General features: G+C 43.4%; 1 protein-coding gene across 3 annotated transcripts in view; it reads right to left on the minus strand.

The window, feature by feature from the left end:
- TTLL7 (tubulin tyrosine ligase like 7) overlaps positions 1-4845 on the minus strand; it is a 200455-nt gene extending 195610 nt beyond the window's left edge. For all 3 annotated transcript variants that reach the window (XR_010750278.1, XM_066376654.1, XM_066376649.1), the window contains exon 1: positions 4683-4845. The gene's annotated coding sequence lies outside the window, so the exon portion shown is untranslated. The remainder of the gene's footprint in view (positions 1-4682) is intronic.
- Positions 4846-21638: the final 16793 nt, after the last annotated feature.

Consider the following 21638-nt stretch of genomic DNA (forward strand, 5'->3'; position numbering starts at 1 on the left):
TGGAACAACAAATCAGTATTTCTATCTCTCTGAACTCAATCAATCAATCCATATAAATGAACTGACCAATCAACACAGCTCATGCCTGACTAGGCGGTGGTGCAGTAGATAGAGCGTCGGACTGGGATGTGAAGGACCCAGGTTCAAGACCCCGAGGTCGCCAGCTTGAGCACAGGCTTATCAGGTTTGAGCAAGGCTCACCAGCTTGAGCCCAAGGTCACTGGCTCGAGCAAGGGGTCACTCAGTCTGCTGTAGCCCCCCAGTTAAGGCACATATGAGAAAGCAATCAATGAACAACTAAGGAGCCACAACAAAGAATTGATGTTTCTCATCTCTCTCCCTTTCTGTCTGTCCCTATCTGTCCCTCTCTCTGATTCTCTTTGTCTCTGCCAAAAAAAAAAAAAGAGCTTATGAACAAGGATGTTCACCCAGTGTTACTACATATTACTATCCGTAACATACCAACAATGAGAAATGAGAAAATTATGGTACATCAATCTAATGAAAAAATAACATAGGCATTTTGAAAGTTTACTGCTCAATTGTAATTAGGTGCAAATTAATGTTCTAAAATTTAATGTAAAAGTACTTTAAACGTAATATACATAGCCTGACCAGGCGGTGGCGCAGTGGATAGAGCATCGGACTGGGATGCGGAAGAACCCAAGTTCGGGACCCCGAGGTCGCCAGCTTGAGCACGGGCTTATCTGGTTTGAGCAAAGCTCACCAGCTTGAACCCAAGGTCGCTGGCTCCAGCAAGGGGTTACTCGGTCTGCTGAAGGTCTGCAGTCAAGGCACATATGAGAAAGCAGTCAAAGAACAACTAAGGTGTCGCAATGCACGATGAGAAACTGATGATTGATGCTTCTCATCTCTCCGTTCCTATCTATCTGTTCCTGTCTATCCCTCTCTCTGACTCTCTGTCTCTGAAAAAAAGAAAAAAAAAAAGTAACATACATAGCATGATTAAAACTATGCATGGAAAAAAGAGTGGAAGAGAGTTCATTAAAATATTAATAGTAGTTGTCTTTAGTTAGTAAGATTATGGTGATTTTTTTTCCTTCTTAAATTCTTACAATTTCCAAATTGTTCATAGTTCTATAATGAAGGGGGAAAGCTTTTAAGAAGGCCAACTTCCTTGAAAGAGGAAAAGTTTTACTTGCATAAAAAACTTTTTCTCAGTTTAGTTGAAGACTAACCCTTCTAATATCAGTACCCAGGAATACACCATTTCCTTGAAGGGCACTTGGAGCAAGGAATATGGAGAATGGGAGTAAGACTAGCCAAGAGGAACGTGGCCTGCTTAAAAACGTGCATTAGTTCTCTATCATTAGCAGCTAAGGTGCAGATTTTACTGCCTATATTCAAGGCTCTTCATAACTTGTCATGGTATGTCCAAAGAAAATACAGTGGTACCTTGAGATATGAACAGACCAACATACGGATTTTTTAAGATACAAGATGCGACTCAGTCCATACTTTTGTTCGAGATCCGAGCGAAATTCCAAGATATGAGTCATGATTCTGGAAGCTGCCACAAGTTGGTGTGTTGGCGCACGGGTCCAGTATCCGCAGTTTGATATACGAGTTGACTGACTTACGAGCTCGGTTACAGAACGAATTAAATTTGTATCTCAAGGTACCACTGTATTGCACTTCTCAGTGGAACCTCTTGACTGACTTTCTCTTTGACTATTGAAATCCTTCCCATTTCTGTTATCTAATTCACTTAAACCCATGAAGACTTTCCTGAAACCTCTAATGACTCCAAACTCGACTATTTCTCTTTCGTCTTAAGGTACTGACCTTACGAAGAAGCAAACTTAAGGTTGCTGACCACCTTTTTCTGGTATTAAGCCAATTCTAATTATTTTGTTAATTACCTGTATGTAAGTAAATATCTCCCCAGCTAGACTTTAAATCTCTTAATGTCAAGAATTTAGATCAGTGGGAGTCAACCTGGTGGGCGTTCCAGCTTTCATGGTGGGCGGTAGCAGAGCAACCAAAGTATAAATAAAAAGATAGATTTAACTATAGTAAGTTGTTTTATAAAGATTTATTCTGCCAAACTTAGCGAAAATCCAACATAAAGTACTTGGTAATTATTATTATATGCTTTAACTTGCTGTAACTCTGCTTTATAAATTTTATAAAGTAAAGTTACTTCCCTACTTTATAAATCACCATTACTGTGAAACCGGTGGGCGGTTAGAAAATTTTACTACTAACAGATACAAAAGTGGGCGGTAGATATAAAAAGGTTGACTACCCCTGATTTAAATGTTTGCATACAGGAGTCATTTGACAAATAAATATAGAGGAGAGAAAGAGAACAGTTCCAAAGCCAAGTTGGTATTAAATTCACACTCTCAGTAATGATATCTAAATAAAATGTGTTGCTTCAGTTGTAAAATATCCTGCTGACCTTCCATTACTAGGCTATGCATTTTCCTTTAAAAAAAAAAAAAGCAGTGGTGTTGTATTTTTGCTTATTCATTCATACCAATTCTGCTGTGCCTCTTGGGATGAACCAGATTAAACTTCAAGATGTTTCACACCAAAGTTCAGGATATAGTCTATAGCCATATAAAGAACAAAAAGAAATGACCTAGAACTCAAAGTTAACACTCATTACAAGACCCTACTTCTCTTACAGTCTTGTCTGAACAAATGTAAATTTGTACCTCCATTTTATGGCCTTCTTTGGGCACTTATGGCCCACTAATTTAAAAAAAGAATTCTCCAATGCAAATGGTTCAATACTTTAGAAATGATGAGCTAAAATGACTATGTTCCTGTCTGTCATCAAATACTATTCCAGCACTTAGAGATAATGAGCATTTTTTTTTGCACTATGGCAACCTGCCTCCTGAGACATTAACAAGAGTTGCATATCTTAAGAGAAAATACATAAATCATAAATGAAAGCAAATCAAATGACCAAACAAGGGACAAAGAAAAACCTGGCCTGTATTATTTTTGCAGAAGGAACACACAAAGTCCTTATTATTGTTAACTCTGAAAGACAGGTCAAAAACAAATCAATTCAGTTCTCTACTATTACAAAGAACTACATTTTGCTACAACACCTATATTTTTTAAGAGTCAATGCTCATCCAGATTCTACCATTTATTAGCTATATGATTTTGAACCATCTCTGTATTTCAGTTCCTTAGTCTGTAATATAGAATTAGATAGAATTATCATCTGCTATGCCAAATCACAGAATTGTAATGAATGAATTAACATTATCAGTCTCGGTTTACCTGTCATCTTATAATGGGGTAATACACCCCACAAAAACAGTTCAGTCACACACTTAATGAACTAGATAACTGTACTTACTGCAAATATTTTCCTAAAGTTTTTTCAATTTTTATTTATTGATTTTAGAGAAAAGAGGAAGGCAGAGAGAGAAAGAGAGATCAATTTGTTGTTCCACTTATTTATGCACTCATAAGTTAGGAATCAAACCCACAACTTTGGCATATTGGGACAATGCTCTAACCGACTGAGCTACCTAGCCAGGGCTCTGTTTTTCCAAAGTTTAAAAAGAAAACATATCTGGATTTTTTTTTTTTTTTTTACTTCTCTGATTCCTTCAACACAAGCATTCAACACATAGCATTGCCAAAATGTGTTATGACCTAGCTCTCCCATGCAGTATTGTCCAGATGTTGGTTTTTGACATATGCTTTCTAAGAAAATAGGGGTTTCCCCCCACATAATTCAAAGCAGGCTCTTACTTTCGTACTAAAAGAACAATAATTATACACACAGGAAGTTTACAGGTTGTTGTTGCTGTAGTTTAAGATTACGCCTATGAAAACTAATTCACTTTAACAGACCATATAGTATACCTACACTTGGATCAAGAATTTCTTAATACAGTGAAAGGTCCATGGGATGGGCTTCAGAGTGATAAAGATTTGTATGCAAATTAGCGTTCTGTAACCTTGAGCACATAATTTAAATTTCCTGCTCCTCACTTTCCACATTTGGTTCTGGATTGTGAATGATTTAATGAAATTATATATATGCCTAGGCTCATAAAGTATTCTTTCCTACCTTCAATCTTTTCCTCCCAGGCCAAGACCAATCAAACCCACCTTGAATAAAAGACAACTTTGATGCAGCATCTTTCTCACACATTAGCGGAGAATGCCACGCGATGTAAAATTAAGTAGATGATGGCATGAATTAGAAATGCGGGGGGGGGGGGGGGGAGAGGAGTAGAAAAACAGATACCCACAATGGCCCCAGACTTCACTCGCATGTGTCGAAAAAAACACTAACCTGACACACTTTGAAGACTGCACCGCAAACGAACGCAGGTTTGTACCAGGATGTAGGGAACGGATGGCATTTCAGAACAAGCCAGCAGGAAGCCTCCTGGTTCATCCCGCCCGACCCGGCCCGCCCGCCCGGGTGGTTCACCTGGAGCCCAGAAGCAGACGGGAGAGCACAGCAACTGACCTCGTCCCCACGGTCCCATGATGCCCAACCCTCTGGGGCACAAATGATGCTGAATCATTAGCATCAACAGCAGCAGCAGCTCCCAGTTCTGCTGCTCGGGAGGGACAGTGCCCCCAGAGCAGTGACCGTCCCGGGTGGGGGGAGCGACCTCGGCGGCGTGGGGAGTTGAAAGAGATCGGAGAGGATCGGGGCAGCAGGTACTCACCCGGGTGAGGAAAGCCCGGCCCCGGTCCTCGCCGCCCTGGCCCGCGGTGCCTCTGCGGCTCCCGCTTTCCAGCAAGCGGCCACCGGCCGCAGCCTGAACCAAGGTCCTGCGCAGCTCTCCGCCGCCCACCGCCCGCGGCAGCCACGGCTCCAGGCTCCGGCGCTCGATCCGGAGCAGCTGGAGCAGCAGTTGCTGCGGGAGGCGGTGGTGGCAGCCGACGGGCCAGACCATTCGCGGGCCGCGACCGGGGGTGCACGGCGTGCGCAGCGAGCGGGCTGTGTACTGAAGACGGCCCTTCGGAATCTCCGGCCACCCCCCTCCCGGTTTGCCTTGGTCCCGCTAGGGGCTCCTTTAGAAGGCCGCAAACAGAGGACCTAGCAACGCGAGCGCCAGGGCGGTGTCCCCTGGGCGGTGTCCCCTTCTGAGAAGATGCGAAAGGGCGCTGGCCGGGGCCCGCCCCCGTGCCGCCTCCTGTTCCACCGCGGGGCCTGCGGCGCCGGTTCCTGGCGCTCACCTCACCGCCAGCCGGGAGGGCATCCCGCGTCCTCCGAGGGGCTCCTCGGGTCTTTTATCCGAGCGTCTTTGCGGAGCCAAGAATAAAACGGTATCCTGGCAGCTTGAAAGTTAGCAAATCAAGTCAAGAGGGGCTCATCCTTTGTAAAGACCGGGAAGTGAGGGACGGTTTTGAATCCCAGAGTTACTACTCGGAAAACATTGAACCACAGGAGTTTGGAAAATGTAGATTTAGGAAACCATTTTAGCATACACAGCTATAAAAGGTTATGAAAGAAATTCTAAAATATTTGAGGTTCATTGTTCACCATTTTCTAATTAGTGTCTTGGGAATTGGGACGGAATCGAGTCCTAATATAAAATGAACTTTGTAGAACTGGAGGAGAGTCCCCACACTGTCACCCCTTGGATTTTCGTGAAAGCACCTTTATAGTCTCTACCTCAGGTGATATAGGTTCATTTCAGACCGTGATAGAGATGAAGACAAACGTATAGTTTTCGTAATAGAACAAGGAGGCGGCGGGGGGAGGGGAAGGAAGGAGGGAAAGAAAAGTCAGCAAGTAGCTATAAAATAAAATTTAAGAGAGCAAAAGAAAAACAATACGAAATTTCAAACAATACTAAATTTCACACTTAAAAGCTTTTTTTTTCTGTATAAAGGTTTTATCCTCTTATAAGTAACATAATTTTAACATAAGCTAAGCAACTGCTATGGACCAAACACTGCACTGAGAGTATTTCCAGTTTTACTCCTTTATTTATTCTTCTGAAACCTCCTGTGACATTGTTAATATTGTGTTTGTGTGTGTGTGTGTGTGTGTGTGTGTGTTTATTTTTTTAAAGAGAGAAACAGGGCTAAGAGTTTGCGGTGCTGGATTTCCAGCTCAGATCATGAGTGGCAGAGTAGGCATTGTACCTGGAATTTTGTCTAGTGCCTTTCCACCAGAAAAACTCTGGGAAACATAGGCAAAGCCTTATCATGTCCACGGTTGACACTTGAATGTTTTTTTCTTTCTTTGTGAAAACTAGGTTTCATGGTGCAGAGAGAGACCCTTAAGTATCTCAGGTTAGCAACACCCTGAGGTTAGAAATAAGGATCAGAAGGAAGAGACTGGACTTCGCTCAGAACTACCCTAGAAACATCAAGGCCAAAATGCACTGTTAGAATCACATTAAGAGTGAGGAGGAAATCCCCTCTACCTTTTAGTTAATTGTTTCACCATCACCTATGCTGTATAGCACTTTACACCTAAACTATTATTACTATATTATATATGACTTTACACTACTATTCTTCCAATCTTGGAGTTTTTAAATGGACCTAATATATGCCTTATCAGAATTTAGAGAAGCAATAGGGCCTTGACATCTCTACATCACCTTAAGGAAGCTTTTTGAGAAATAAGGAATAAAACTAAATTATTACCCTATGTTGTACCATTGTTATTATGTTAACTTTAATTACAAATATTCACACTTTAGTACCAGTGCAAGGGAAATCCCCAGAGCACCATGTTGCTGAGGAGCCAGGACACTTAATTCCCAAGTCAGGCATGTGTGACTCAGGGCCGGGATGGCATCCACCTTAGAAAGGTGTGATTCTTCCCTCTGTGCTCAGTTCTTTCATTATCAAAGGATACAACAGTAGAACGGGATTGGAGTAGGTAGACAAAATGCCTTTTGAATTAGTATTCTCTGTCTTGTTGACAGGGATATAAGAAAAGAGGATAAGGTCTTGGGTGGTCCACCTGAAACCAAGCTGCGATTAGAACCTTATCAGTTATAAGACTGATAGATTGGTGACATCTCCAGCCAACTGTTTGTAAAAGTTGACAGCACTGGAGCAAACATTTCTGAATGAAGGACAGAGAAATTTAGTGCCAGTGTTACTAGTGAAATGACAAACCTCGATTCTTGTCTTGCATGAGAGAAAGAATTCAATCAAGAAACAAAGTATAGTAAGTAAAGCTTTCCTTGACATTGGTTGCATGACTTTTATCTGATGTCTTTTCACCACCCACTGAAAATGGTTAGGCTATTGTTCCTTTAATTTTTAATGCAATCAATATGTGGATGGACTTCCTGGAATGGAACTACCCTTTTATTCCTCTATACAGCCTCTTTTGTCATGATGTATTACTCTTTTGATGCATTTCTCTATTATATTCTCTAATACATTATGTAAACAGTTGGCATTTACAGTCATAGGTGAAATTGGCCTGCACTTTTAATTGTTGCTGTTGAATTCCTTCTTTGGCTTTGGTATTTGAGGTATTCTGGATTCATAAAATTAACTTGAGAACTTTCCATCTTTTTCTAAGACCCACAATAGTTTAAAAATGATATTGGAATTATCTACCCTTTAATGGTTAAATTAAAAATTCATCTGTGAATCCATCTGCCTGCTGCCTTTTTCAATAAGAAATCATTTATCATTTCTCTAATTTCTTCCATAATAACTGGTTTATTCAAGTTTTCTCTAATTCCAGGCCATTTGTAATAATGTATATTTTGCTAGGGAAGTGTTTATTTCTTCTAGGTCTTATTAGATTAATGTACCCTCCAGAGTCACCTTTCATATTTACTTAGCTTTTTTTTTTTTTCTGTGACAGAGAAAGAGAGAGACAGATAGGAACAGTGTATGGCCAGTAGCCAAGGCCACCATCACAGTCACCTGGCCCTTGCAGGTTCGCATTTAATTTGAACAGACAGTAATGAAACAACAGAGCCAAGAACTGGTGGGCCATTACCTTTAATCCTAGCTTGTGTCCAGCGGGCGAGAAATACACACAGTGGGAAAATACTTCTCTTTCCATTCAGGGCTCTGTAAAGCCAGTATCCAAGGCCAGGGCCACTATCGCAGCAGCCTTCTGGCTCATGCAGGTTCGCATTGGATTCGGACAGTCGGTAAAGAAACAACGGAGCCAAGAACTGATGGGCCATAGTCTTTAATTCTAGCTTGCACCCGGCGGGCAAGTAAAAACATACACTGGGCTCCAAAACCCACTCACATTCAGTGCTCACAAAGCCACTGACTTATCCGAGTTTCCTAGAATCAAAGGTTTCTAGCTCACCAGCCTTATTCTCCTCAGTTCCCCATCTCCTTCCTTATCTCAGATACAAACTCTACACAAACTGGCATCTCACTCAGCACTCTGCCATCTTGGCTGCTTCTCCTGGCCTCCTCCACGTGGCCTCCTCCCGCTGCTGGCTCTACTCTCTCTGCTGAAAATCTCAGGAACCAAGAGGGCCAATTCTGGTTCTGCCCCCATTTTATATTGTAGCTTCACAACCTCTAATCCAATATACAAACTAGGGAAGTCTCTAATAAAGTCACTTCTCTGAGGCATGATTGGATTGTACCTCCCCACATCAAAAAGGGTGGGAAAGGCTTAATCCCAAAACCAAGCCCCAGGCTACAAGGATTCTCAACACACGCAAGTAAAAACATACACTGGGCTCCAAAACCCACTCACATTCATTGCTCACAAAGCCACTGATTTATCCGAGTTTCCTAGAATCAAAGGTTTCTAGCTCACCAGCCTTATTCTCCTCAGTTCCCCATCTCCTTCCTTATCCCAGATACAAACTTTTCACAAACTGGCATCTCACTCAGCACTCCGCCATCTTGGCTGCTTCTCCTGGCCTCCTCCACGTGGCCTCCTCCCACTGCTGGCTCTACTCTCTCTGCTCTCTCATGCTAACCTCAGGAACCAAGAGGGTCAACTCCCGTTCTGCCCCCACTTTATATTGTAGCTTCACAACCTCTAATCCAATATACAAAATAGGGAAGTCTCTAATAAAGTCACTTCTCTGAGGCATGACTGGATTGTGCCGCCCCACATCAAAAAGGGTGGGAAAGGCTTAATCCCAAAACCAAGCCCCAGGCTACAAGGATTCTCAACACACATTAATATCACCTGGGCGACGGCCTCCATCTTTAACAAAGTGAGCATAATACATTTTATCTGCCCAACAGGCTCCCAAAGCCACTGGCTCATTTAAGGATTCCTAGAATCAAAGGTTTCTAGCTCACCAGCCTTATTCACCTCTGTTCCCCATCTCCTTTTCTTTACACAAAACTGGCTTCTCCTTCAGCACTCCGCCATCTTGGCTGCCTCTCCTCTGCAATGCTGATGACAGGATCTGAGCGAGAATGCTCCCCGGTCTGCCTCATTCTACAGTGTAGAAATTAAAGCCTCTAAGCCAATACACAAATAAGGAAGTCTCTGATACAAAGCCATTTATCTAAGCATAAATGGGATTCCTCGTAAGAGTGCACCACCCTACATCATACAACAGTCAAGGGTGTAGGGAAAGCTTAGTTTTGAGAAGATCTTAGTATTAGAAGGATGTTGAAAAGATCTAAGTATTAAAAGGGTGGAAAGGCTTAGTCTTAAAATTAAGCCGTAGGCTATGAGGACCTTGCCAGCTTACATCCTGTCTCCCACACCCAATGCAAACTATAAGCGGGCAAACATATACATCATATTTACAAACTTATTTGACCAACACCATTGTTTTAGTGTAAAGTGTTTGTTTTCCCAATGCTTTTAGGTATTTTTATATTTCTCTTGTTGTGGTCTGTTGGGCAGATAAAATGTATTATGCTCACTTTGTTAAAGAGGCCGTTGCCCAGGTGATATTAATGTGTGTTGAGAATCCTGTAGCCTGGGGCTTGGTTTTGGGATTAAGCCTTTCCCACCCATTTTTGATGTGGGTTGGTACAATCCTATCATGCCTCAGAGGGTGACTGTATTAGAGACTTCCCTATTTTGTATATTGGATTAAGGGTTTGGATTTCTACACTATATAATGGGGACGGAGAGGGAGCTTGCGCTCTTGGTTCCTGAGATTATCATTAGAAGAGAGAGCAGAGGAGAGCAGAGAAAAGGCCACGTGGAGGAGGCCAGGAGAAGCAGCCAAGATGGCAGAGTGCTGAGTGAGATGCCAGTTTGTGTAGAGTTTGTATCTGGGATAAGGAAGGAGATGGGGAACAGAGGTGAATAAGTCTGGTGAGCTAGAAACCTTTGATTCTAGGAAACTCGGATAAGTCAGTAGCTTTGTGAGCACTGAATGTGACTGGGTTTTGGAGCCCAGTGTGTATTTTTACTTGCCCGCCGGGTGCAAGCTAGAATTAAAGACTATGGCCCATCAGTTTTTGGCTCCATTGTTTCTTTACCGACTGTCCGAATCCAATGCGAACCTGCATAGGCCGGGCTGCTGTGATAGTGGTCCTGGCCGTGCCTGCTGGCTTTACATGGTCTGAATATTTGTGACCACTGGTCCACCCAAACTTATATGTTGAAATCCTAACCCTCAGAGATGATGGTATTAGAATGTGGAGTGTAAAGCCAGCAGGCAGGGCCAAGGCCACCGTCAGAGCAGCCCGGCCCATGCAGGTTCACATTGGATTCGGACAGTCGGTAAAGAAACCATGGAGCCAAAAACTGGTGGGCCATAGCCTTTAATCCTACCTTGCACCCGGCGGGCAAGTAAAAATACACACTGGGCTCCAAAACCCAGTCACACTCAGTGCTCACAAAGCCACTGACTTATCCGAGTTTCCTAGAATCAAAGGTTTCTAGCTCACCAGACTTATTCTCCTCAGTTCCCCATCTCCTTCCTTATCCCAGATACAAACTCTACACAAACTGGCATCTCACTCAGCACTCCGCCATATTGGCTGCTTCTCCTGGCCTCCTCCACGTGGCCTCCTTTAGCTGCTGGCTCTACTCTCTCCACTCTCTCATGCTAACCTCAGGAACCAAGAACCCAAAATCCCGTTCTGCCCCCACTTTATACTGTAGCTTCACAACCTCTAATCCAATATACAAAGTAGGGAATTCTCCAACCCAAAGTCACCTTCTGAGGCATGATTGGATTGCACCACCCCACATCAAAAAGGGTAGGAAAGGCTTAATCCCAAAACCAAGCCCCAGGCTACAAGGATTCCGCCTGCCTTTAGCCCACCCCAACACACATTAATATCACCTGGGCGACGGCTTCCTCGTGTTATCTTTAACAAAGTGAGCATAATACATTTTATCTGCCCAACATGGAGCCTTTGGGGATGTTTAGGTTGTGAGGTAGAATTCTCATGACTGGGATTAGTGAGAAGCATCAATTCTTCATTGCAGCATCTTAGTTGTTCATTGATTTCTTTCTCATATGTGCCTTGACCGGGGTGCTACAGCAGAGCGAATGACCTCTTGCTCAAGCCAGTGAGCTTCGGCTCAAGCCAGCAATCTTTGGACTCAAGCCAGAGACCATGGGGTCATGTCTATGATCCCATGCTCAAGCCAGCAACCCTGCGCTCAAGCTGGTGAGCCCGTGTTCAAGCCAGATGAGCCCCCCCACACTCAAGCTGGTGAACTCATGGTTTCGAGCCTGGGTCCTCCACGTCCCAGTCCATTACTCTATCCACTGCACCACTGCCTGGTCAGGCTCATTGTGTGTTTCTTAATTTCCAATTACCAATATTGGATTGTAATGACAAAATGTAACCTGTAAGCTCTCTACTTCTTTAAATTTGTTAAGGTTTTTTTCCCCCGAAATGATTTATTTTTGTAAAGCCCTATGGAAATATATATAATTATATATAATATATTAATATAAATATATATATCTCCTATTCAAGAAATAAAATACTTTATTCAAGGAATACTATATTAAAAATTAAATCAAGTTTATTAATTTTATTCATTTCTTCTATGTCTTCTCTATAGCTTTTGTGGGGGGGATCTATTAAATTATTTCAATTCTGGGAGAGTTACTGAAAAACCCAGTACAATTGTATTTTTAGTATGTTCTTTTATTTTTTTTGAATTGAAATAACATCTTGGCCCTGGCCGGTTGGCTCAGCGGTAGAGCATCGGCCTGGCGTGCGGAAGTCCTGGGTTCGATTCCCGGCCAGGGCACACAGGAGAGGCGCCCATCTGCTTCTCCACCCCTCCCCCTCTCCTTCCTCTCTGTCTCTCTCTCCCCCTCCCGCAGCCAAGGCTCCATTGGAGCAAAAGATGGCCCCGGGCGTGCTGGGGATGGCTCCATGGCCTCTGCTCCAGGCACTAGAGTGGCTCTGGTCGCGACAGAGCATCGCCCCCTGGTGGGCAGAGCATCGCCCACTGGTGGATGTGCCGGGTGGATCCCGGTCAGGCGCATGCGGGAGTCTGTCTGACTGCCTCCCCGTTTCCAGTTTCAGAAAAATAAAAAAAAAGTAAAAAAAAAAAAAAAAGAAATAACGTCTTTTTCTTGTCTAAAAGTTTTGTTTGTCTATTTAGTTTCTTATTTTGCTTGCTGAAAACAGTGCATTTAACCTATTTAGTGTTTTTAACCTTCTGTTTCATATTGTTTGTTGTTAATCTAGTCTCTCTTAATGTCTTTCTATTCATTTCCTTTGGGGGTTTTTTATTGGGATTTTTGTTTCTTTTATTTTCAAATCTCTTTTATTACTGTTTAAATATATATTTTGCAAAGTATATAAATCTCTTTTTAAAAACCTAAGTTTAACAATCATTTTTAAAAAGAGAATTTTAGTTGAATAGTGTTTAACTTTATTCTTTCTTTATTTTTTATTTATTTATAAAACCATGTTGTTTTCCCCTTTAACTTTTTCTTATGCTTGTCTTTCTGATCAAGTTGTATTTATTCCCCTTTTCCCTTGACTCATAATTAAATATAATAACTAAGCCCTGGCCAGTTGGCTCAGCAGTAGAGTGTCAGCCCAGCGTGTGGAAGTCCCAGGTTCGATTCCTGGCCAGGGAACACAGGGGAAGCGCCCATCTGCTTCTCCACCCCTCTCCTTCCTCTCTGTCTCTCTTTTCCCCTCCTGCAGCCAAGGCTCCATTGGAGCAAAGTTGGACCGGGCGCTGAGGATGGCTCAATGGAATGGCTCTGGTTGCAATGGAGCAATACCCCAGATGGGCAGAGCATCACCCCCTGGTGGGCATGCCAGGCGGATCCTGGTCGAGCACATGCAGGAGTCTGTCTGTCTGCCTCCCCATTTCTCACTTCAGAAAAATACAAAATAATAATAATAATATGGCAAGAATCTCACAAACCATGAAAGATGAAGCTATCCCTACTCATAGAGGCCTATAATTTGCAGCAGAAGCTCCCAGACCTTGTTGCTGTCCTGCTATCAGGTCTTCTGGTACTCCTACAACCTGAGGAATGGGAAGATCCAGTCATTCTTCACAGCTCTTACTTGAAGATATGAGGAAAAGAAGATCTGTACCAACATTGTCTTCTGTCTAGAAATTCACAGATCTGTGATCTCCCAGCATTTTTCAACATCCACAGCTTTTAGTCCTCATGAGTTCCCTGATGATGTTCTTTCCCCATCCCATAGGGAAGAGACATCAAACTAAATTCCCTCTTCTAGAAACCCCAACAAAGCCTGAAACATCAATTCTCTACCCAGCTGCCCATGGAAGTCAAGAGCCATTAGGTTTTTTGTTTTTGTTTTTTTCTTTTTTTTTTCTTTTTTTTTTTTTTTTTTTTGTATTTTTCTGAAGTTGGAGACAGGGAGGCAGTCAGACAGACTCCCGAATGTGCCTGACCAGGATCCATCCGGCATGCCCACCAGGGGGTGATGCTCTGCCCATTCGGAGCGTCACTCTGTTGCAACCAGAGCCATTCTAGCACCTGAGGCAGAGGCCATGGAGCCATCCTCAGCGCCTGGGCCAACTTTGCTCCAATGGAGCCTTGGCTGCAGGAGGGGAAGAGAGAGATAGAGAGGAAAAAGAGGGGGAGGGGTGGAGAAGCAGATGGGCGCTTCTCCTGTGTGCCCTGGTCAGGAATCGAACCTGGGACTCGTGCATGCCAGGCCGACACTCTACCACTGAGTCAACCAGCCAGGGTCAAGAGCCATTAGTTTTTGAAAGCAGATAGCCTGGGGCTGAAGAAAAAGGGAGTTGTGTTTGGTGAGGTAACCAGAATCTCCCTTAGGCCTACCTGTGTTTTCTTATAACTCAAATTAACTTTTATGTAAGTCTCTCACTTCCTCAGGTAGTAAAGATTTGATCTAAGTCAATGCAAGAGCATCACTCATTTTTCCTGGAACTGCATCATGGTTCTGGAGTTCTTATGTGCTGCTGAGATGTTAAGATGGGAGAAGTGGACATCTGATCTGAGTCATCTGTCCATTATAGAGGCTCCACCTATGTAGAGCCAGACTGTCTGCATTAGTTATTATTAAATGTGTTAACACCTGTTTTCATGCTATAAAAAGAACATATAAAGGACAATGAAGCTAAGGTTCCTGTCTGAGCCTGGGTAGTCCATGCTTTAAAGCTCAGTTAGCTTGTCTGGAAGAATTATGTCTGCCAAGAATATGTCTGAATGAAGGACTGAGGAGTTTACCGATTTTTTTTTTTTAAGTCATTCTAAGGTAAAAAAAAAGCAAAAAAGCACACAAGCGTAACCATGTCTCTGCGCAGGAACCTGAGTACAGCTTGCTATTTCTTACTCACGTTGTCCTCCAGCCTAGCTCTCAACTTCAAGTCCTGAGAAGGTAAGGGTGCAAGAAAAACTAAAACATGTTATACTGGAAACTCAGGAAGACATTGAAACCATAAAACAGTAATACTTGGGAGCTTCATGACAAAGATATGTTTAATTTTGGGGTTAGACTTCTTGTTTGTTTTCCTAATTTCAGCTGGACCCATTTTTGAGGACAGTAACTTATCATATGCATCAGCAATGGCAGCAAACTAGGGAGAAGTTGCACCAGGGGCGGCAACCACCCTTGATTTCTTGGGAGCTCAAGCAAAGGGGATAGAAAATGGCAAGTGCTCTGTGGCATCCTAGGTTCTCAGCTAACTCTTCATCAGTCCCATTTCTTTTCTCCAAAAACTGAGGAACATGTTAAATGGAACTTAAGGTACCTCACCAGAAGATGGGAAAGAACCTAGAAGAGACAGGGAAAGAAAGGAGTACTAACTGTTGTAGTTACTGTGTCTTCATTTTTACCCATAGCTGCTGCAGTTTAAGGAAACACAATTTTATTATCAAAGGTTGACAGAAAAGGAAACTAAGTCACAGGATCATTTTTTCAGAGTCATATAAGAAGTCAAAGACTGGTCCAAGGACTAAAGTCTAGTTCACCTAGTTTATAACCCATAATGTAATCCACTGGCACATAGGGAAGGAATAATTCAAAGTAAATCATCCACAAAGCAGATAAAAAAGAAAAATTCTCAAATATTTGTTTTACTGATTATGGCTCTATGATTTTATAATTGGATTTGAAGGACTACAAACTTGCCAGGCCCTCAAGCAAAGAGAGTGATCATCAGTCTTGTACAAAGTTCCCCCACAGTAGTGATATCTGTTTTTATTTTTATTTATTTTTGGGTTTTTTTGTTTTTTTTTTACAGGGACAGAGAGAGAGTGAGAGAGAGGGATAGATAGGGACAGACAGGAATGGAGAAAGATGAGAAGCATCAATCATCAGTTTTTCATTGTGATACCTTAGTTGTTCATTGATTGCTTTCTCATTGTGCCTTGACTGCGGGCCTTCAGCAGACCAGGTAACCCCTTGCTTGAGCCAGTGACCTTGGGTCGAAGCTGGTGAACTTTTTGCTCAAGCCAGATGAGCCCGCGCTCAAGCTGGCGACCTCAGGGTCTCAAACCTGGGTCCTCTGCATCCCAGTCCAACACTCTATCCACTGTGCCACTGCCTGGTCAGGCAGGAGTGATATCTTTTGAAGAAGGGGCATAGTTCTTATCCAATTCAATTCCCCTTTCTTCACTTTGTCAAGAATGTGGCTTATGGTTTTCTGTTTGCTCCTTCCATTGACAGACACCTTTTTTGGTATACAGTAATTACAATTTGCACATCTGGTTATTTTAAGAGAGACTCTAACAATTCTGGTTGATGATTATGGTAAATCATTGTTTTAATAACATGATTTCAGTGCATTGAGTTTATCTCCAGAAAAATTGTAAACAATTCAACCTAAATTACCCAGAGAGGAGACAGCCTGGTAGATTGTTATGGTAAGAGAGCTTATTATGACAGTTCTTTTTATATCGGCTGTTCAGTAAGTAAAATGTACTATACTAAGTACCTCATTTACTTCATCTAATTCTCATTTAAAGAGATTATATGAACAGACCATTTTATTGCCATCTTCTATGAAGAAACTGACATTTTAAAGGAATTAAATAACTTCTCCAGTGTTACAAAGTTAGAAATTGCCAAAGTGGGATTTATATCCAAGTTTATCTAAATCTAGGTCTTTCTGATTTCTAAGTTCCCATCCTTATTGCTCCACACTACTGCCTCATTAAGGAATAGCAGCTAGTATATTTCATCCCATCTGTGGACCCAACTATGGCAGACATAAAATATTTTATTATCAGGCCGATTCCTCAGGAAAAGCCATTACATTTGCCAAGCAAAAAGTAAAAAATTAAACTTGCAAACCTTTGTCCTATTCTCAGCTTTCAACAAGAGTAATTTCCTTAGAAGTACAAGGAAAAAAAGTCTGACACGATAAATAATTCTATCAAGTGTGTTTTTGTGCTGCCTCTGACTTTGTCCTGCCTAACTCATTGCCAAGACTAATAAATCTCAGAATACTATCAGACTACAGAGAAGAATTATTAAATTAATATAATTATACAAAGATTTTAAAAATGACACTAGACAGTGTTTCTTTCAAAGTCTATTCTATTGATTTTATTTAACATATCATATAATAAGCTACATGACGATTTTGAATTTTCAGTGAATAAAAACAAGTTCCCTAGCATTGTCTGCTCTTTCCATATAACACACGGCCAAAAAAAAAAAAAGAATGAAAGAAATTTATTTTGAGAGTAAATTTAATAAAGCTAGAGACAGTGAAACAAGGAAAGGCCTAGAATAGAGAAGCAAAAAGGGACCAGGGCTGCGTTGGCGCTCCAGAAACCTCGTAAGAGCTTACTCTGGGAGAGAGGAAAGGGAGTCTTGGAGACAGGATCTGGGAGGGAGCCCAGGGTGCGTTGCCACTGCCCACTGCTCTACTGGTTGCAAGTCTCATAAGGACTGTAAAGCCAGTGGTGGCCGCCATGGCCGTGCAGGTTCACATTAGGTTCAGGCAGATGGTAAAGGAACAGTGGGGCCAGAAAATGGTGGGCCATTTCATTTATTAAAATCTCTATCAGTAGATGAGCAAGGAGGGAAGACAGCTTTCCTCTCACTCAGGGCTCCCAAAGCCCCAACTCATTTTCCAAACTCCCCTGGACTAACAGACCCCACCAGCCTCAGCAGGGCTACCAAGCCCCTCAGCGCATGCTTTCTCTCTCTCTCTCTCTCTCTCTCTCTCTCTCTCTCTCTCTCTCTCTCTCCCCCTCTCCCTCTCTGTAAGGCCAGGAGCCACGGCCACCATCACAGCCGCCTGGCCCATGCAGGTTCGCATTTGATTCAGACAGATGGTAATGAAACAATAGAGCCAAGAACTGGTGGGCCATTAGCTTTAATTCTAGCTTGCACCCAGTGGGCAAGAAATACGCACAGTGGGAAAACACTTGCCTTTCCATTCAGGGTTCCCAAAGCCACTGACTTATCCGAGTTTCCTAGAATCAAAGATTTCTACCTTACCAGCCTTATTCACCTCTGTTTCCCATCTATTTCTCTCTACACAAACTCTGCACAAACTGGCCTCTCCTTCAGCACTCCACCATCTTGGCTGCTTCTCCTCTCCTCCACGTGGCCTTTCTCTGCTCTCCTTTCTAATGCTAATCTCAGGAACCGAGAAAGAGCAAGCACCCCTAGTCTGCCCCATTTTATAGTATACAAATGAAAACCTTTAATCCAATATACAAACAAGGAAGTCTATGATACAAAGTCACTTAGGGTGGGAAAGACTTAATCTTAAAACTAAGCCTTAGGTCATAATGAACCTGCCTGCTTACAGCCTGTCCCCCACACCCAATGCAAACTATAAGCAAGCAAACATATATATCATATTTACAAACTTTTTTTTTACAGGGACAGAGAGAGAGTCAGAGAGAGGGATAGATAGGGACAGATAGACAGGAATGAAGAGAGATGAGAAGCAGAAGCATCAATCATCAGTTTTTCGTTGCAACACCTTAGTTGTTCATTGATTGCTTTCTCATGTGTGCCTTGACTGCGGGCCTTCAGCAGACTGAGTAACCCCTTACTCAAGGCAGTGACCTTGGGTCCAAGCTGGTGAGCTTTTGCTCGAACCAGATAAGCCCGCACTCGAGCTGGCAACCTTGGGGTCTCGAACCTGGGTTCTCGACATCCCAGTCCAACACTCTATCCACTGCACCACCGCCTGGTCAGGCTTTACAAACTTATTTGACCAACATTCCACTCCTTTTACTCACTTTCTCAATCTAAAGCACAGATATTCCTGCACAAGGAAATTAGGCATATTACAAAAATTACAACAACGTGACAAATATACAATTTCAACAATTACAAGGGTACATTTCACCAGTCTCTGAGCACTTTGACAAAAGTGCAAAATGTCCTTGGCCTTCTTTCTAACCATGGAAAAAGCTTCCCAGGACAGGGGAAGGAGGGCTTCCAGTAAAGCTGCCCCCCACCTCCATCAGGGTGTTTCACATTGTCCAAAATTTGTAAGTCCATCCAACAAAGGAGCCAGTGCCCACTCTGGTTGTAGTCCAGTAATCAGCCCATGCACATGGGGCCTTGGCCACTCCCCTCATCCCTGCCTTCCTGGCAGGTCTTACACTGTCCTAAAGAGGAGCACATGGCAATGGCAGTCAGCATTTCCATTTCTGCTCCGGAGAGCATGATCGCATTCATCCATATGTCCCAAAAATGCAGACCTACCAGGGGTGTAGTAGGTACTCCTTGCTGCTGGGCTCTCACCTTCTGGAGACTGCAGATTGCAACTCCAGCCCTATTCCCTCATCCTCCAAAGAGGAACTGAAAACATCAGCTCCTGCTGTCGGGCTTGAGCCCCCAGCCTCCTGCTGCTGCTGGCTCTCCACAACATCCAGGGCAATCTGCAACCCACAAACCTGTGATTCCTTCTCCAGTGGCTGCTCCATTTTCAAGCAAATCTCACAAACCTGGTCGGCCTCCTCCTCCGGTGCTTGCTCCAGCTCCAGGGTCAGCATCTCTTTCTCCCACGTTTGCTCCAGCTCCTTCCACTGCTCGGTTTGCAGGTCCGGGAAGGCTCTTCCACAGAGCTCTTGGTTTCCTCACGCATGGCTGTAAAAGTCAGCCAGCCTACGGCCCCCAAAAGAACAGCCATGGGAACCATAACAGCAACTAGTCCTTTACCATGCACCTCAAGGGTGGCAGCTCCATACCAATCTCCAAATCCTGCCACAGACTATGCCAATGTATGGCCAGTAACCACGGCCACCATTACAGCCACCTGGCCCATGCAGATTTGCATTTTGATTCAGACAGACAGTAATGAAACAACAAAGCTGTTGGTCAAATAAGTTTGTAAATATGATATATGTTTGCTCACTTATAGTTTACATTGGGTGTGGGAGACAGGCTGTAAGCTGGCAGGATCCTTATAGGCTAAGACTTAGTTTTAAAACTAAGCTTTTCCCCACACTCTTTACTGTTGCATGGCGGGGGTGTGTGCACTCTCATGAGGAATCCCATTATGCCTCAGATAAGTGGCTTTGTATCAGAGACTTCCTTGTTTGTATATTGGATTAAAGGTTTTTCATTTCTACACTATAAAGGAAAGCAGAGAAAGGCCACGTGGAGGAGAAGAGAAGCAGCCAAGATGACGAAGTGCTGAAAAAGAAGCCAGTTTGTGCAGTTTGTACAGAGAGAAGGAGATGGGAAACAGAGGTGAATAAGGCTGGTGAGCTAGAAACCTTTGATTCTAGGAAACTCGGATAAGTCAATGGCTTTGGGAGCCCTGAATGGAAAGGGAAGCGTTTTCTCACTGTGTGTATTTCTTGCTCACCAGGTGCAAGCTAGGATTAAAGTGTTAGATTCAGGGAATACTGACATGCTGGGGCTGCCAAGAGTGTACAAGGTCCCTGTGACGCTGAGAACAAAGAGTTCAGCAACATCCTGCATTGAGTCAGAGAGACCCTTATCAGAAGTTTATGTTTGAAATTCTCCACTGAGTAATACCCCCCCCGCCCCGTAACTGCGCACGACCTCCCTAGCCAATGACTAACAGCCACATCAGCTTCTGTATAATGCTTGCTCATCCTAGACAGCCACCCTATAAAAAGGAGCCATTTTAGAAGCTCGGAGCTGCAGTCCCTGTGCAGGTTTGGGGGGCTGCAGTCCCTGCGCAGTTTGTTGGCTGCGCAGGTTTGGTTGGCTGCAGTCCCTGTGCAGGTTTGGGGGGCTGCAGTCCCTGCGCAGTTTGTTGGCTGCGCAGGTTTGGTTGGCTGCAGTGCCCCAGTCTCTTCGGAGGCGTGGGTTGCCTGCAGTCCCTGTGCAGGTTTGGGGGGGCTGCAGTGTTCCCCTGTGTGGGTTACCTGCATCCCTGTGCAGGTTTGGGGGGCTGCAGTGCTCCCTTGCTTAGGTTGCCTGCAGTCCCTGTGCAGGTCTGCAATAAAACTTATAAAATTCACTTTGTGTCTGCTGTGGCCTCTCTCGCTGGGATGTAACAAAAGCTAATGGCCCACCAGTTCTTGGCTCCATTGTTTACCATCTGTCCGAATCAAATTCAAACCTGCATGGGCCAGGCGGCTGTGATAGTGGCCGTGACTACCAGCTTTACATGTTTATATAACCTTGGTGTTCATAAAACCAAGAGATAAGTATGAAGAGTAAACTGACCATCAGAAATTCTCCCAAAACTTTCAGTCTTGACAACCTAGGACAGTTGGGATTAATTTTTTCCTGTTGGTCAAATAAGTTTGTAAATATGTGTTGGGCAGATAAAATATATTATGCTCACTTTGTTAAAGATGGCGCTGCCCACGTGGAAGCCCGTCGCCCAGGTGATATTAATGTGTGTTGGGGACAGGTTGTGGGCAGGCAGGATCCTTGTAGCCTGGGGCTTGGTTTTAGGACTAAGCCTTTCCCACCCTTTTTGATGTGGGGTGTTACAATCCCATCATGCCTCAGATAAGTGACTTTGTATTAGAGACCTCCTTATTTGTATATTGGATTAAAAGTTTTGATTTCTACACTATAAAATGGGGGCAGAGCGGGAACTTGCTCTTCCTCGGTTCCTGTGATTAGCATTAGAGGAGAGAGCAGAGAGGAGAGCAGAGAGAGGCCACGTGGAGGAGGCCAGGAGAAGCAGCCCAGATGTCAGAGTGCTAAAAGAGAAGCCAGTTTGTACAGAGAGGAGGAGATGGGGAACAGAGGTGAATAAGGCTCGTGAGGTAGAAACCTTTGATTGTAGGAAACTTGGATAAGTCAGTGGCTTTGGAAGCCCTGAATATAAAGGGAAGTGTTCTCCTACTTGTGTGTATTTCTTGCCCGCCAAGTGCAAGCTAAGATTAAGGCTAATGGCC

The sequence above is a fragment of the Saccopteryx leptura genome, chromosome 3, assembly GCF_036850995.1.
Source record: "Saccopteryx leptura isolate mSacLep1 chromosome 3, mSacLep1_pri_phased_curated, whole genome shotgun sequence".
Taxonomy (NCBI): Eukaryota; Metazoa; Chordata; class Mammalia; order Chiroptera; family Emballonuridae; genus Saccopteryx; species Saccopteryx leptura.